The sequence below is a fragment of the Mauremys reevesii genome, linkage group 14 (assembly GCF_016161935.1).
Source record: "Mauremys reevesii isolate NIE-2019 linkage group 14, ASM1616193v1, whole genome shotgun sequence".
NCBI classification, from domain to species: domain Eukaryota; kingdom Metazoa; phylum Chordata; order Testudines; family Geoemydidae; genus Mauremys; species Mauremys reevesii.
This window is the reverse complement of record NC_052636.1, coordinates 4103575-4121377: the sequence shown is the minus strand read 5'-3', so window position 1 is coordinate 4121377 and position 17803 is coordinate 4103575. Positions and strand designations below refer to the sequence as shown.

Here is a 17803-nt window from a genome sequence, read left to right as displayed (position 1 = left end):
CAGCTCCCGATTGGTGTCAGAAGCTCTCCCTTCCCTGCTCCCCAGCCCTCAGCCACAGGAACCACTGTCCTCTGCTTCCCCCTCTGGCCCCACCAACTCTTTCTCTCGTTTCTGGGTCCCTTGCCCCAGGGGCCAGACACGGGGTCCCACTCACCGCAATGCTCTCCACGAGGGCCGCTTTGGAGATGTGGGGCTCCAGAGTGTTCAGCCCCTGCTGCTGTGCCAAGAAGCACAGACGTGGGACACTACGGAGGAAGCGGAGCTGTTTGGCCATCAACTAGGAGTGAGGTGGGGGGAGAGAGAGAGACAGTTAGGTAGGGACCTCCCCAACCCACCTACACCAGCTCCATGGCTCAGGAACCCCATGGAGTTGGACGGGGAAAGCCGCCCCGCTTCCCGAAACCAGTGTCGCCCTGCACAGACTGGGGTTGTAACTGGGATAGTGTCTGTGGGGAGCGGACACCTTGGCCTGCGTGAGACAAATGCCCCCACTTTGGGGTGCCAGGTAACAAGGGAGCAGTTCCCCCCATTGGGGGTGATGGATTCTCTGGGACAAGACCCCCCTGTGTGGGTGGGGATGGAAGAAGGGGCAGGGCAGACTCAGGGGCAGCGCAGCTGTAAGATTTTTGTACCTCAGCTCTGCCCTGGAGGTAGTCCTGGATGACCCTGATGGTGTCTTGTTCAGGGGACACCTCCTCCTCCTCCTTCTCTTCTTCCTCCTCCTCAGCCCACTGCCGCTGGGCACTGGGGGTCTCTGCACCAGGGAGAGCAGGAGAAAGGACAATCCCTGCTGCCACTGGGGGGATGCAGTGTAGAGAAATGGCTCAATGTCCCCCATCCTCAACAAGGAGCCCCATGGCACAGAGGGCCGCACCCTGCCCCTCCCAGAGACACCCTCAGGCCCATCAGCCTCAGGGCCCCGTGGCCGTCAGCCCCCCCCAACATCATCAGGGGAGGCTGGAGCTCCCCGGACTCTGCCCAGCATCCCCTGCTACAGGGTGCAGCTGTGCCACCCCCACTGGTGTTAGTGGGGCTCCCATGTCTCAGTCCTGGCGTCTTGGTGACCCAATGGGCACAGGGTGTTATTAGTCCCCTACTGCCCCCATCCTTCCCCCTGTCCCCTGGGTCTCCCCTCACCTGCACAGAGGGAGCCTTCAGCTTCAGGGCTGTCAGACCCCACAGAGGAGGTGCTGGCCCCTCAGGAGTAGGCAGAGCTGCCGGTCCCCATGCTGGAGCCGCCCAGCTCCTGCTCGGCTGGCTGGGGGCTCCTCGGTGGCCAGGCTGGTGGATAGCTCCTGCTGGGCCCTGGGGCTGGGCTCCTGGCTCCTCTGCTTCCGGGAAAGGAAGCCGCAGAGCCACCTTGCCCGGCTCCTGCCCTCGCCTGGGTCCCTCCTACATAGCATCACCCGGGGCCACCTCCATTTGGGACCAGAAGGTGCCTCAGGGCCTGCTAAGGGAGCTGGTGTTTTCCTCTTCCTCCAGAAGGTCAGGGAGCTTCTCCACTTTGCCTGCCCACTGGCCTCTTCCTCGCCCGCGGGGACAGAGGGGCCACTCTCCTCCTGGGCAAGTCGGACGCTGCTCCCTACTGGCTCCAGAGCCACCTGCCCAGCCTTCCTCCTCAGCATCTGCTTCCACCGCTCCATCTTGGAACTGAGTGGGGAGCAGCCATGAGTCTGGGCTCAAGGCAGCTCTCATTAATGGGCCTGCCTGCTCCCCTGCCTACGTCCCCTCTGCTGAGGCAATTCCTCCTCCCCACATACCCCACCCCAGGGCAGAGGGGCTGCTGTCCACACACACTGGCAGCAGCTCACAGCACAGGCTGCTCCCAATGTTCCCCCTCACCCAATGGTCAGTCTTGGGACTGGTCTATTTGCTCTGAAACCCCTGATCCATGCAGAGCATGTCAGGATCAAGTCACACGCCCAAGAACCCCCCCCCCTCCCCCAGACCCCAGCTGCAAAGGACTTGGTAGCATGGATGGAACAGCCGTGAGGACAATCCCTCCAGGAACCCCAGTGTCCCTAGGACAGAAGAGCTGATTCCCCGAGGCTCCTCCTGTATCTCAGGGTCTCCCTAGAAAGGAGCCAATTACTTTTCTCAGAGGCCCATATTGTGCATCTCACAGGGGTTTCAGTCTCTCAGTCCCCAGCCTGGCCTGGTTTTCACGGTTAGTGCTTAAATGCAACCTTGCAGAGCTCTGGCTGACAGTCCCAGCTCCTTCCCCCTGCACTGACAGCTCCGGGAAAGTGTGGCCGGCTGGGTCCAAGCTGGGCGGCAGGGAAAGCTCAGTGGTTTGAGCAGGATTGGGAGCTCAATCCTAGAGGGGGCCACTTAGCAAGTGTTCATGGCCGGATGCCTGCTGCCCTCTTCAATCATTGCTCTTAGCAGTTCTCTGTGCAAGGCCTGGTACCCAGCAGACTATGGAACAGCCAAACTAATGAGTGGGAGGAAGGATCCCTGGGAGAGTCTGGATAGCAGCTCAGAGAATAAAGAGAGGAGGAAAGTCTGGGATCAGCCACAGAGGGGTAACACCAGGGCCGGCACCAGCCAAGCAAGCTCGTGCTTGGGGCAGCAGATTGCAAGGGGCAGCATTTGCTGCTTCGGCCGCCCCCGCAGCTTTTTTTCTTTTTTCTTTTTGGTTCGCTGGTTTGTTCGTTCCCACCCACACACACACACCCCGCTGCTCTGGCCGGCCCGCAGGTTTGAACATTGTGGCAGGGGACGAGGGGTGGGGCGTGAGGAGCGGGTTTGAGTGCGATGGCAGCACACGGTGCGGTTGTGGGGGATGGGTTTCAGCTCTGTGGTGGATGTGGGGGCACTGTGGGGTGGATTTGAGTGCTAAGGCAGGGCACAGGGGGGCTGTGGTGGGACTAAGGGGGATGGGTTTGAGCTCTGTGGCAGAGAATGAGGGGTCTGTAGGGGATGGGTTTGAGGGCTGTGGCCGGGAATGGGAGGTTGTGGGGGATGGGTTTCAGGGCTGTGGATGGGAATGGGGGGCTGTGGGGGATGGGTTTGAGGGCTGTGGCAGGTAATGGGAAGTTGTCGGGGATGGGTTTGAGAGCTCTGTGGCAGGGAATGAGGGGTCTGTAGGGGATGGGTTTGAGGGCTGTGGCCAGGAATGGGAGGTTGTGGGGGATGGGTTTCAGGGCTGTGGCAGGGAATGGAGGAGCTGTGGGGGATGGGTTTGAGCACTGTGGCAGGGAAAGGGGGGCTGTGATGAGGCTGTGGGGGATGGGTTTAAGTGCTGTGGCAGGGAATGGGAGGTAGTGGGGGATGGGTTTGAGCGTTGTGGCATAGAAGAATGGGATATTGTGGTGGATGGGTTTGAGCTCTGTGGCAGGGAACGAGGGGTCTTTGGGGGAAGGTTTGAGCACTGTGACAGGGATCGAGGGGTCTGTGGGGGATGGGTTTCAGCGCTGTGTGAGGAAACGAGGCGGCTTTGATGGGGCTGTGGGTGATGGGCTTCAGGGCTGTTCCAGGGAATGGGGGGATGGGGTGGGGCTCTGGCGGATGTGTTTGAGCGCTGTGGCCGGGAATGGAGGGTCTGTGGGGGATGGGTTTGAGCACTGTGGCAGGGAACAAGGTCGCTGTGATGGGGCTGTGGGGGATGGGTTTGAGCGCTGTGGGAGGGAATGGGAGGTTGTGAGGGATGGGTTTCAGGGCTGTGGCAGGGAATGGGGGGCTGTGATGGGGCTGTGGGGGATGGGTTTGAGCGCTATGGCAGGGAATGGGAGAATGTGGGGGATGGGTTAGAGGGCTGTGGCAGGGAATGGAGGATCTGTGGGGGATGGGTTTGAGCACTGTGGCAGGGAACGAGGTCTCTGTGATGGGGCTGTGGGGGATGGGTTTGAGCGCTGTGGCTGGGAACGGGTGGCTGTGGGGGATGGGTTTGAGCGCTGTGGCAAGTAATGGGTGGCTGTGGGGGATGGGTTTGAGCGCTGTGGCAAGTAATGGGAGGTTGTGGGGGATGGGTTTCAGGGCTGTGGCTGGGAATGGGGGGCTGTGGCGGATGGGTTTGAGGGCTGTGTGAGGTAATGGGAGGTTGTGAGGGATGGGTTTCACCGCTGTGGGAGGGACTGGGGGCTGGGGTGGGGCTGTGGGGATGGGTTTGCGGGGTGTTGAAGGGATGGGGGTGCTGTGGGGAATGGGTTTGAGCGCTGTGGCCAGGAATGGGGGGCTGTGACGGGGCTGTGTGGGATGGGTTTGAGGGCTGTGGCAGGTAATCGGAGGTTGTGGGGGATGGGTTTGAGCGCTGTGGCAGGGAATGGGGGGCTGTGGGGGATGGGTTTGAGCGCTGTGGCAGGGAATGGGGGGCTGTGGGGGATGGGTTAGAGGGCTGTGGCAGATAATTGGAGGTTGTGGGGGATGGGTTTGAGCGCTGAGGTAGGGAATGGGGGGCTGTGGCGGATGGCTTTTAGCACTGTGGCAGGTAATGGGGGGCTGTGATGGTGCTGTGGGGAATGGGTTTGAGGGCTGTGGCAGGTAATGGGAGGTTGTGAGGGATGGGTTTGAGCGCTGTGGGAGGGAATGGGGGTCTGTGGGGGATGGGTTTGAGCGCTGTGGCAGGGAACGAGGTCGCTGTGATGTGGCTGTGGGGATGGGTTTGAGCGCTGTGGCTGCGAATGGAGGGTCTGTGGGTGATGGGTTTGAGGCCTGTGGAGGGAATGGAGGAGCTGTGGGGGATGGGTTTGAGCACTGTGGCAGGGAATGGGAGGCTGTGATGGTGCTGTGGGGAATGGGTTTGAGGGCTGTGGCAGGGAATGGAGGGTCTGTGGGGGATGGGTTTGAGGGCTGTGGCAGGGCATCGAGGAGCTGTGGGGGGTTGTGAGGGATGGGTTTCAGCGCTGTGGGAGGGAATGGGGGGCTGGGGTGGGGCTCTGTTGCAGGGAATGGAGGAGCTGTGGGGAATCGGTTTGTTTGAGCACTGTGGCAGGGAATGGGGGGCTGTGATGGTGTTGCCGGCACAGAGGCCCGAGGCAACAGCAACAGTGGTTCGTTGCCCAGTGTGCTTCGCTTCCAATAAACACACCAAGGTGGAGAAGCAAAAACCAGGTTTATTTGAGCCCAGATAAGGTGCAAGGGAGACATAGCAATCTCAAATCCTGCACACCGATACAAGCGGTTTTCCTCTCTTTATACATAACTTCAGCTAAGCATTCCCATCACCCCCACACTCCTCCTCTCCCCCCACCTTTCATTCCCATGCAGCAAATACACTTTGCAATAGCAATCACATGAAGCAGTTAAGTCATACTTGGCAAAAACCACCTTAGCTCGTTAGCAACTCTTCTGTGATCAGTTATCTGTACTTTCCCACCGTGGAGGCTATGTTCTCATGCATATAACTTTAATTACAGCACCTGCTTTCCGCCTATCTTATTTAGTATTGGCTACATCTAGTATCAAGCAGCCTTGCCACTGCCAGTAATTAGCACATAACACAAAAGGTTTCAAAAGTTTAGCAAGGCTAACAAAAGCACTTTACATAAAGGTACTTTGGGTCACATAGGCCCAAAGCCATCCTCCCGAGTTACCTAGATTTATGCCTAGTGACACCAACAATGGGGCTGTGGGGGATGGGTTTGAGCGCTATGGCAGGGAATGGGAGGTTGTGGGGAATGGGTTTGAGGGCTCTGGCCGGGAATGAGAGGTTGTGGGGGATGGGTTTGAGGGCTGTGGCTGGGAATGGGGGGCTGTGGGGGATGGGTTTGAGGGCTGTGGCAGGTAATCGGAGGTTGTGGGGGATGGGTTTGAGCACTGTGGCAGGAAATGGGGGGCTATGATGGTGCTGTGGGGAATAGGTTTGAGGGCTGTGTCAGGGAATGGAGGGTCTGTGGGGGATGGGTTTGAGCACTGTGGCAGGGAACAAGGTCGCTGTGATAGGGCAGTGGGGGATGGGTTTGACCTCTGTGGTAGGGAACAAGGTCGCTGTGATGTGGCTGTGGGGATGGGTTTGAGCGCTGTGGGAGGGAATGGGAGGTTGTGGGGGATGGGTTTCAGGGCTGTGGCTGGGAATGGGGGGCTGTGGGGGATGTGTTTGAGGGCTGTGTGATGTAATGGGAGGTTGTGAGGGATGGGTTTGAGAGCTGTGGGAGGGAGTGGGGGGCTGTGATGGGGCTGTGGGGGATGGGTTTAAGCGCTGTGGCAGGGAACGAGGTCGCAGTGATGGCACTGTGGGGGATGGCTTTGAGCGCTGTGGCAGGTAATGGGAGGTTGTGGGGGATGGGTTTCAGGGCTGTGGCTGGGAATGGGCGGCTGTGGCGGATGGGTTTGAGGGCTGTGTGAGGTAATGGGAGGTTGTGAGGGATGGGTTTCACCGCTGTGGGAGGGAATGGGGGGCTGGGGTGGGGCTCTGGGGGATGGGTTTGAGAGCTGTGGCAGGGAATGGGGGGCTGTGACGGGGCTGTGTGGGATGGGTTTGAGGGCTGTGGCAGGTAATCGGAGGTTGTGGGGGATGGGTTTGAGCGCTGAGGTAGGGAATGGGGGGTTGTGGGGGATGTCTTTTAGCACTGTGGCAGGTAATGGGGGGCTTTGATGGTGCTGTGGGGAGTGGGTTTGAGGGCTGTGGCAGGGAATGGAGGGTCTCTGGGTGATGGGTTTGAGGCCTGTGGAGGGAATGGAGGAGCTGTGGGGGATGGGTTTGAGCACTGTGGCAGGGAATGGGAGGCTGTGATGGTGCTGTGGGGAATGGGTTTGAGGGCTGTGGCAGGGAATGGAGGGTCTGTGGGGGATGGGTTTGAGGGCTGTGGCAGGGCATCGAGGAGCTGTGGGGGTTTGTGAGGGATGGGTTTCAGCATTGTGGGAGGGAATGGGGGGCTGGGGTGGGGCTCTGTTGCAGGGAATGGAGGAGCTGTGGGGAATCGGTTTGTTTGAGCACTGTGGCAGGGAATGTGGCATTCAGTGATTTCAGTGTCAGAAAGCTGTTAGGTAAGATGTTGCTTCAAAATTTGCCATCGATGAGCTGATGCACAGAAAAATACAAAGATGCTTTGAATTACATGAAAAAAATTCTGCAGCCTCACTAGAAGCTGATGCTGCTTCACTGACCACCAAGGTCAATGAATGAGAACTGTATGGGACAAAAAAAGCTCGAGGGTTTAACTCTCGGATCCGTGTCTGCACTCCTCTGTTCTTTCCTCTCATGTTCATGGGCGCCGACTTATATGGGCTCCTGGGGCTTTAGCCCCAGGAATATTCACAGACAGGGGCTCTGCTCCAGCAATATTTGGAGCTAGGTTTCTCCCCTGCTGTGCGCTGCCGGCAGCCCAGAGCCTTTTAAATCCCAGCCGCGGCAGGGAATAAGAGGGCTCTGGGCTGCCTGCCGCGGCGGGGAGCCCAGAGCCCTCTGATTCCCGGCTGCGGCTGGGATTTAAAAGGCTCTTGGCTCCCCGCAGTTGCAGGCAGCCCAGAGCCCTTTAAATCCCAGCCACGGCCAGGAATCAGATTGCTCTGGGCTGCCTGCTGCGGCGGGGAGCCCAGAGCCCTCTGATTCCCGGCCGCGGCTGGGAGTTAAAAGGCTCTGCGCTCCCCGCGGTTGCAGGCAGCCCAGAGCCCTTTAAATCCCTGCCGCGGCTGAGTTTTTAAGGGCTGCGGGCTCCCCGCGGTTGCAGGCAGCCCATATCCCTTTAAATCCCAGCCGCGGCTGAGATTTAAAGGGCTCTGGGCTCCCCGCCACAGCGGGCAGTGCAGAGCCCTCTGATTCCCGGCCGCGGCTGGGATTTAAAAGGCTCTGCGCTCCCCCCGGTTGCAGGCAGCCCAGAGCCCTTTAAATCCCTGCCGCGGCTGAGTTTTTAAGGGCTGCGGGCTCCCCGCGGTTGCAGGCAGCCCTGATCCCTTTAAATCCCAGCCGCGGCTGAGATTTAAAGGGCTCTGGGCTCCCCGCCACAGCGGGCAGTGCAGAGCCCTCTGATTCCCGGCCGCGGCTGGGATTTAAAAGGCTCTGAGCTCCCCGCCGCGGCGGGCAGCCCAGAGCTCTCTGGTTCCCGGCCGCGGCTGGGATTTAAAAGGCTCTGGGCTCCCCGCGGTTGCAGGCAGCCCAGAGCCCTTTAAATCCCAGCAGCGGCTGAGATTTAAAGGGTTCTGGGCTCCCCGCCGCAGCGGGCAGCCCAGAGCCCTCTGATTCCCGGCCCCGGCTGGGATTTAAAAGGCTCTGGGCTCCCCGCGGTTGCAGGCAGCCCAGAGTCCTCTGACTCCCAGCCGGGGCTGGGATTTAAAGGGCTCTGGGATCCCCGCGGCTGCCAGCAGCCCAGAGCCCTTTCAATCCCAGCCTCTGTCCGCTGATTGCCCCCTCCCCAGATCCCTGCCCCAACTGCCCCCCAGAACCTCCACCCCCTATCTAAGCCCCACTGGTCCTTGTTCCCCGATTACCCCCTCCCGAGACCCCTGCCCCTAACTGCCCCTTGGGACCTCAGCCCCTATCTAAGCCTCCCTTCTCCTTGTCCCCAACTGCCCCCTCCTGAGACCCCACCCAACTTTCCCCCCCAGGACCGCACCCCCTACCTGTCCCCTCATAAACCTCTTAGACTCCCATGCCTATCCAATTGCTGCCTGTCCCCTGACTGCCCCTTCGAACCTCTGCCCCATCCAACTCCCCCTGCTCCTTGTCCCTTGACTGCCCCCCGGAACTCCCTACCTCTTCTCCAACCCCCAAACCGCTTACTGTGCCACTCAGACCAGTGTATCTGGCTCCATGCAGCTCCAGACAGTTGCTGCCATGCTCCCCCATGGAGCCCACAGCCCTCTCCCACCCCCAGCACCTGCCTTCCAGATTTGAACACCTCAAAATTCAGGAGTGCTCAAGCTCGGTTTGGGCAGCTTTTACTTCATTTCTCCCAAATCAGTTTCCCCTGCAAGGTGCCAACTGAAGGTGTTGGAGAACAGAGAGATCAGGTGGCCTCCTAATGCCTGGAAAAGAGACAAAGGCCGGAGGAGTGAGTGTCAGTGCCTGTGCGGACTTCTGGGAAGTGCACGGTGTGGAAGGGAATGCTGTGATGCTTTGGAACAACTCCATACAAAACCAGTCAGGACTCTGGGGGAGCCTCCTCTCTCGGAGCATACTGTCTCCAGGGCAAGAAGCTTACACCTTCCTGGGTCTGACCTCGGAGCATTCAGCATGCCCTTCCACGTCATGCACTTTCCAAAGTGAGTCTGCCCAGGCTGGTCCTGGGGCAACCAGAGGTCGCTGCACCCCAACTTTGCAGTCAGATGTGACTCTCAGCCAGACAGTAAAACAGAAGGTTTATTAGATGACGGGAACACAGTTTAAACAGAGCTTGTTGGTACAGAAAACAGAACCCCTCTGTCAGGTCCATCTTGGGGGGTGGGGAGCCCAGAACCAAGTTCTGGGTCTCTCCCAATTTCCCCAGCCAGCTCCAAACTGACACTCCCTCCTCTGGCCTCTGTGTCTCTTCTGGACAAGGAGGCCACCTGATCTCTTTGTCCCCAACACCTTCAGTTGGCATCTTGCAGGGGAAACTGAGGCACCCACACAGTATTCAGAGAAAATATTAAGAACATTCCCACTTCATCACAACAGATGCAACAAAATATAATACTGTATATTGAAGTAGGCAAGTGCTGCTTCTGACTTTCCACTTTTAATTGACCCTTGTAATCTTGTGGCACTGACGCGTTGTAGCTTCATTTTATATCGGCTTACAGGGCGGGAGCGGGGGGCACTACCATTTTGGGCCCCACCAAAAATTATACAAACCTGCCGCCTATGCTCATGTTGGCACCGTTATCGCAGCCCTGACCTCTCATGTCAGCTATTGCAATTCCCGTATCTTCCAGCTTTTTAAGAAGCACATTTGTCACACCAGCTCCTGTAGTATCATCAGTGTCAATAAATTCTAGAAAATGCTCTTTGACAGTCACCATTGCAGGGACATTTTCACTAGGTTCTGTTGTTGTTCAAAACACACCATTAAAGTCATTTGTTCCATATGGCTGATGTCAGGTGTGCAGTCCAGAATAACAGAGTAATATTTTGCTGACTTCAGATCTGCCACAATCTTCTGTTTGACTTTTGTTGCCAGTAACTGTATGATCTAATTTTGAATTGTTTTTCCAAGGTAGTGGTGTGTGTACATTCTTGGGTGGTGACTTTTCTTAGATGCTCCTGGAGTACAGCATCAAACTCAGCCATCAGCTCCACAATTTTAAGGAAGCTTCCATTGTTTGGCACATACAGTTGACTGGAGTAATGGTAGCCATAGCTCGCATAGGGCATCCCATAACAATTTCAAAGGGACTCAATTTATGCTTTTGGGATGAAGTGGATCGCATTTCCATAAGGACCAGTGGTAAGGCTGCTGGCCAGCTTAACCCTGTAGAGTCACAAATCCTTAGCAAGCTTATTCTTAAGTACACCATTTTGCCTTCCCACAGCACCTGCACTTGTGGGTGGTAGGGACAGTGCAGCAGGTGTGTGACATGTAATATACGATCCAAGTGCTGAACAAGTTGTCCAGTAAAATGTGTACCCCGGTCACTGGACAGAGTGGCAGGCATCCCCTTGGCAGGCATAATACGCTTTCACAAACATTTGGCAACGGACAGTGAGTCAGCCTTGCGACAAGGAAAGGCTTCAATACAACCAGAAAATAAACATACCATACCCAAAATAAATTCATATAGTTGACACTTAGGCATTTGTACAAAATCAAGTTGCCAATGCAAGAAGGGTGCTTGGGGCAGGCCCCGGAAGCCCCGAGCCACTTTTACAGATATACCCATATTGTGGTTTTGGCACAGGCGGCACAGTGGTGGGCTGCAAAAGAGCTGAAATGGGGGCGGCACCATCCTGCCTTAGTTACAGCAGAGACCGTCCCCTCCTTTCCGACATGCGGAACACCATGTAGCAGGGTGGCCAGAGACGGGTATTGCGAAGGGGGGGGGTCACAAAGGCTCCAGTTGGCGAACGCCAAAGAGAATCAGTATGTAAAGTGCAACCTTGAGCAACCCTGGAGTCTTTCTTGGCTTCTGGGGCAGAGTCTTGGAGCAGGGTGAGGTCAGTGAGGGACGGCGGTGGTATAGAAACAGAAAGGGAACCTAGAAATGCATCTGGGGAAGGTTCTATGGCAGCAGCATGTTTAGCAGAGGCATCAGCAAATGCGTTACCCTTAGCAACATCAGTATCCGCTGTCGAGTGGCCAGGGCACTTAACAAGAGCTAGGGCAGAGGGAAGTAAAACTGCATCCAGGAGGGGCCATTGTTGCTAGGGGTACCGGCAGATGTAAGGAAACCCCAAGCTTGCCAGAGGGTGTCACAGTCATGTACAACCCCTAAAGCTCATTCAGCAGTTTGAGGCTTGCAGACAGCTATTTAACACAAAGAGCCAAGCTGTCTTTTCCCTTAGGGCTACCATCCCTTTCACTTCTCAAATGCCAAACTATAGTGCCATAGGGAGATTCATGTCAGGGGAGGGGAGCTTCATTTAAAATTAGCCACTTTGGGTTACCAGTGATAGAGCCATGGGGGAGGGATCATATGAGAAGAGCAATATCCTACACCACCTACCTCCTTCCCAACCCTACCAAGGGAGGACCCTCTCCCCCTGCATTCCCCGAGGCTCCAGAGGGGTTAATTCAGTGGTTCTCAAACTTTTGTACTTTCACATAGCAAACCTCTGAGTGTGACCCCCTCCCATATCAATTAAAATCACTTTTTTATATATTTAACACTATTATAAATGCTGGAGGCAAAGCACGGTTTGAGGTGGAGGCTGACAGCTCGCGACCCCCAGTAATAACCTCGTGACCCCCTGAGGGGTCCCAACCCCCAGTTTCAGCCCCCCTGGGTTAATTTAATTTTAGCACCCTGTGGCCATTCACATGCATGTGCTATTTTGAGCACTTCAGTTTTCACAACATAGGCTTATCCCAGATTCTGGAACAAGCTCAAATGCTCAGTTCGCGGAGTATGTACATAAGCTATACTAAAGACAAACCCACAGTCTGGCAGATTCGCATGGCCGGCGGACCTCACGGAGAAATACCGCCAAAGGATGCCTGACTGCCGTGATTGGGGCGGCAAAAAACATAAAGCAGCCCCTGGGTAGAGCTAAGACCCAGTTTGGGAGAAGGGGAAAGTGAGACACTCCTAAAAAAAAAAGACAAAAAAAGGAGAGCGTAGTGAGTAGGAATAGTGCAGCATCCCTTAAATTGTGTGAGTCCTTTAGGGCAGGGGTTCTCAACCTTTTTTTTTCTAACCCCCTGTCATAACTATAAAGGGAAAGGTAACAGCCCTCCTGTGCACAATACTATAAAATCCCTCCTGGCCAGAGACTCCAAAATCCTTTTACCTGTAAAGGGTTAAGAATCTCAGGTAACCTGGCTGACACCTGACCCAAAGGACCAATAAGGGGACAAGATACTTTGAAATCTTGGTGGGGGGAAGGCTTTGTTTGTGTGCTCTTTCTTTTGGGGGTTGTTCGCTCTTGGGACTAAGAGGGAGCAGACATCAATCCAGGCTCTACAAATCTTTCTGAACCAGTCTCTCATATTTCAAACTTGTAAGTGATGAGTGTGGTTCTGGCCTAGTTCTGCTTAGCAACCTAGTTAAGCTTAGCAATAACACAGCAAGGCCTGCTGGTTAATTTACTGGCTGGGGTAGACAGGCCAGCACAGACCATCTGGGTGACCTTGCTAGATAAGCCAGTGCTTGTAGACGCTGGGAAAGAAAAATGCTTGAAGACACTTTTTAAAGTAACATGTGTTTTTTTTTGTACTAAGCATGAAATTATCAAGAAGTAACAGTTCTTTGTTTTGTATGCTGGTAACAAATGTTGGGAAGGTACAGTGATGACGCGACGTAAGTGATGACGCGACGGACTAGCTAATAAAAAGCAGTTTGAATTTGTGAAGGGGGGCTGGTTCTCTTTGGCGTGAGATGGGCAGTTCTCTGTTGTATGGCATGCTACAATAAAGAACTTGATAGTGGGATTCTTGCTGGTCGTTGCCTGTCTCTTTGCGGTCGGACAACGAAACCTGAGCCGTCTGAGATAAGAGAGATTCCCTATATAAGTAACAGCCAGGCAAGCCGTGTTAGTTTTATCTTTGTTTTCTCAACTTGTAAATGTTCCTTTTGCTAAAGAGTTTATCTCCGTTTGCTGTAACGTTGAACCTAAGGCTAGAGGGGGTTCCTCTGGGCTCTATGAATCTGATTACCCTGTAAAGTTATTTTCCATCCTGATTTTACAGAGATGATATTTTACCTTTCTTTCTTTAATTAAAAGCTTTATTTTAAAGGACCTGATTGATTTTTCCTTGTTTAAAGATCCAAGGGTGTTGGATATGGACTCACCTGGAATTGGTGGGGGGAAGGGGGAATGGTTAATTTCTCCTTGTTTTAAGATCCAAGGATTTGGATTGGTGTTCACCAGGGAATTGGTGAAGAGGTCCCTCAAGGCTACCCAGGTAAGGGTTATATTACTTGGGAGTAGATATTCTGTGGGGTAGGTAGACAGAGTTTCCCAAATGACTCATAAATAATTTGGGTGGTGGCAGCAATACCAGATCTAAGCTGTTGGGTAAGATTAGAGGTTCTCATGCAGTCCCCACATCTGTACCCTAGAGTTCAGAGTGGGGAAGGAACCTTGATCTCCCCCCAAATATACTATAAAAACTCCAGAGCCCAGCAGGAGAGAGGGGGACTTGGGGCTCTGGGCTGGGGATGGGGGGGGGGGGCTCAGTCTTAGGTGTAGTTTGACTTCTATTTTGGGGCGGCAGAGGCCAGTGGGCTCGAGCGACCTCCACACGGCAGGATCCAGGGAGGGAGTGCTACATGCACTCTGACTCACCTCAGCCACCCAGCCTGTGGGGCGGTGGGGGCGCAACCAAAAATTATAACTCAGAGGTGAGGGGATCAGCTCAAAAAGTTGGAAAACAGCTCAGGATGCAGGAAGAGGGTAACTAGGGGCCGTGTGCAGGCAGAGGGGTAGCTCAGGGTGCAGGGAGAGGGTAACTAGGGGCCGTGTGCAGGCAGAGGGATAGCTCAGGGTGCAAGAAGAGGGTAACTAGGGGCCGCGTGCAGGCAGAGGGGTAGCTCAGGGCGCAGTAAGAGGGTAACTAGGGGCCGTGTGCAGGCAGAGGGGTAGCTCAGGGCGCAGTAAAAGGGTAACTAGGGGCCGTGTGCAGGCAGAGGGGTAGCTCAGGGCGCAGTAAGAGGGTAACTAGGGGCCGTGTGCAGGCAGAGGGGTAGCTCAGGGTGCAGGGAGAGGGTATCTAGGGGCCGTGTGCAGGCAGAGGGGTAGCTCAGGGTGCAGGGAGAGGGTAACTAGGGGCCGTGTGCAGGCAGAGGGGTAGCTCAGGGTGCAGGGAGAGGGTAACTAGGGGCTGCGTGCAGGCAGAGGGGTAGCTCAGGGTGCAGGAAGAGGGTAACTAGGGGCTGTGTGCAGGCAGAGGGATGGCTCAGGGTGCAGGGAGAGGGTAACTAGGGGCTGCGTGCAGGCAGAGGGGTAGCTCAGGGTGCAGGAAGAGGGTAACTAGGGGCCGTGTGCAGACAGAGGGGTAGCTCAGGGTGCAGGAAGAGGGTAACTAGGGGCCGTGTGCAGACAGAGGGGTAGCTCAGGGTGCAGGAAGAGGGTAACTAGGGGCCGTGTGCAGGCAGAGGGGTAGCTCAGGGTGCAGGGAGAGGGTAACTAGGGGCCGTGTGGAGGCAGAGGGGTAGCTCAGGGTGCAGTGAGAGGGTAACTAGGGGCCGTGTGCAGGCAGAGGGGTAGCTCAGGGCGCAGTAAGAGGGTAACTAGGGGCCGTGTGCGGGCAGAGGGGTAGTTCAGGATGCAGTAAGAGGGTAACTAGGGGCCGTGTGCAGGCAGAGGGGTAGCTCAGGTTGCAGGGAGAGGGTAACAAGGGGCCGAGTGCAGGCAGAGGGGTAGTTCAGGCTGCAGGAAGAGGGTAACTAGGGGCCGTGTGCAGGCAGAGGGGTAGCTCAGGTTGCAGGGAGAGGGTAACTAGGGGCCGTGTGCAGGCAGAGGGGTAGCTCAGGGTGCAGGAAGAGGGTAACTAGGGGCCGTGTGCAGGCAGAGGGGTAGCTCAGGGTGCAGGGAGAGGGTAACTAAGGGCCGAGTGCAGGCAGAGGGGTAGCTCAGGGCGCAGTAAGAGGGTAACTAGGGGCCGTGTGCAGGCAGAGGGGTAGCTCAGGGTGCAGGGAGAGGGTAACTAAGGGCCGTGTGCAGGCAGAGGGGTAGCTCAGGGCGCAGTAAGAGGGTAACTAGGGGCCGTGTGCAGGCAGAGGGGTATCCTGCCTGGTGCGAAGGTTGCGGATCTCTCGAGGCATCTAGATAGACTTATGTGTAGTGCTGGGGAGGAGCCGGTGGTCGTGGTACATGTAGGTACCAATGACATAGGGAAGGGTAGGAGAGATGTCCTGGAAGCCAAATTTAGGCTGCTAGGGAAGAGACTGAAATCCAGGACCTCTATGGTGGCATTTTCAGAAATGCTCCCAGTTCCACGCGCAGGGCCGGGTAGGCAGGCAGAGCTTCAGAGTCTCAATGCGTGGATGAGACGATGGTGTAGAGAGGAGGGGTTCACGTTCATTAGGAACTGGGGAAACTTCTGGGATGGGAGGGGCCTATACAGGAGAGATGGGCTCCACCTAAACCAAAGTGGAACCAGACTGCTGGCACTAAACATTAAAAAGGTTGTAGAGCAGTTTTTAAACTAGGAGATGGGGGAAAGCCGACTGCTGCAGAGGAGCGTGTGGATCGGACACAGACTTCTCTTAGGGGAGAGCCTGATGATAGAGAATCTCCAGGTTATAGTCAGGAGCAGAGGACTGAGAAGTATAATGTAAGGGCCGGATCAGATGATAAACAGTCACATAAAAAAGAATCTGGCACATCAGAAAAAGGCAGGCTAATAAACAGGGACAAGTTTTTAAAGTGCTTGTACACAAATGCCAGAAGTCTAAATAATAAGATGGGTGAACTAGAGTGCCTTGTGATAAAGGAGGATATAGATATAATAGGCATCACAGAAACCTGGTGGACTGAGAGCAATCAATGGGACACAATCATTCCGGGGTACAAAATATATCGGAAGGACAGAACAGGCCGTGCAGGGGGAGGAGTGGCACTATATGTTAAAGAAAGTGTAGATTCAAATGAAGTAAAAATCTTAAGCGAATCCACAGGTTCCATAGAGTCTCTATGGATAGAAATTTCATGCTCTAGTAAAAATATAACATTAGGGATCTATTATCGACCACCTGACCAGGACAGTAATAGTGATGATGAAATGCTAAGGGAATTTAGAGAGGCTATCAAAATTAAGAACCCAATAATAGTGGGGGATTTCAATTATCCCCATATTGACTGGGAACATTTCACTTCAGGACGAAATGCAGAGATAAAATTTCTCGATACTTTAAATGACTGCTTCATGGAGCAGCTGGTACGAGGAACCCACAAGGAGAGGCGACTCTAGATTTAATCCTGAGTGGAGCGCAGGAGCTGGTCCAAGAGGTAACTATAGCAGGACCGCTTGGAAATAGTGACCATAATACAATAGCATTCAACATCCCTGTGGTGGGAAGAACATCTCAACTGCCCAACACTGTGGCCTTTAATTTCAAAAGGGGGAACTATACAAGAATGAGGGGGTTAGTTAGACAAAAGTGAAAAGGTACAGTGACTAAAGTGAAATCCCTGCAAGTTGCGTGGGCCCTTTTTAAAGACACCATAATAGAGGCCCAACTTCAATGTATACCCCAAATTAAGAAAAACAGTAAAAGAATTAAAAAAGAGCCACCGTGGCTTAACAACCATGTAAAAGAAGCAGTGAGAGATAAAAAGACTTCCTTTAAAAAGTGGAAGTCAAATCCTAGTGAGGCAAATAGAAAGGAGCACAAACACTGCCAACTTAAGTGCAAGAGTGTAATAAGAAAAGCCAAAGAGGAGTTTGAAGAACGGCTAGCCAAAAACTCCAAAGGTAATAACAAAATGTTTTTTAAGTACATCAGAAGCAGGAAGCCTGCTAAACAACCAGTGGGGCCTTGACGATGAAAATACAAAGGAGCGCTTAAAGATGATAAAGTCATTGCAGAGAAACTAAATGGATTCTTTGCTTCAGTCTTCACAGCTGAGGATGTTAGGAGATTCCCAAACCTGAGCTGGCTTTTGTAGGTGACAAATCTGAGGAACTGTCACAGATTGAAGTGTCACTAGAGGAGGTTTTGGAATTAATTGATAAACTCAACATTAACAAGTCACCGGGACCAGATGGCATTCACCCAAGAGTTCTGAAAGAACTCAAATGTGAAGTTGCAGAACTATTAACTAAGGTTTGTAACCTGTCCTTTAAATCGGCTTCGGTACCCAATGACTGGAAGTTAGCTAATGTAATGCCAATATTTAAAAAGGGCTCTAGGGGTGATCCCGGCAATTACAGACCGGTAAGTCTAACGTCAGTACCGGGCAAATTAGTTGAAACAATAGTAAAGAATAAAATTGTCAGACACATAGAAAATCATAAACTCTTGAGCAATAGTCAACATGGTTTCTGTAAAGGGAAATCGTGTCTTACTAATCTATTAGAGTTCTTTGAAGGGGTCAACAAACATGTGGACAAGGGGGATCCGGTGGACATAGTGTACTTAGATTTCCAGAAAGCCTTTGACAAGGTCCCTCACCAAAGGCTCTTACGTAAATTAAGCTGTCATGGGATAAAAGGAAAGGTCCTTTCATGGATTGAGAACTGGTTAAAGGACAGGGAACAAAGGGTAGGAATTAATGGTAAATTCTCAGAATGGAGAGGGGTAACTAGTGGTGTTCCCCAAGGGTCAGTCCTAGGACCAATCCTAT

At 54.1% G+C, this 17803-nt stretch overlaps 1 protein-coding gene across 1 annotated transcript in view; it reads left to right on the top strand.

The window, feature by feature from the left end:
- Positions 1–17803, top strand: part of LOC120381416 (zinc finger protein 271-like) — a 1091725-nt gene that overhangs the window by 909582 nt on the left and 164340 nt on the right. The gene's annotated exons all lie outside the window — the stretch shown is intronic.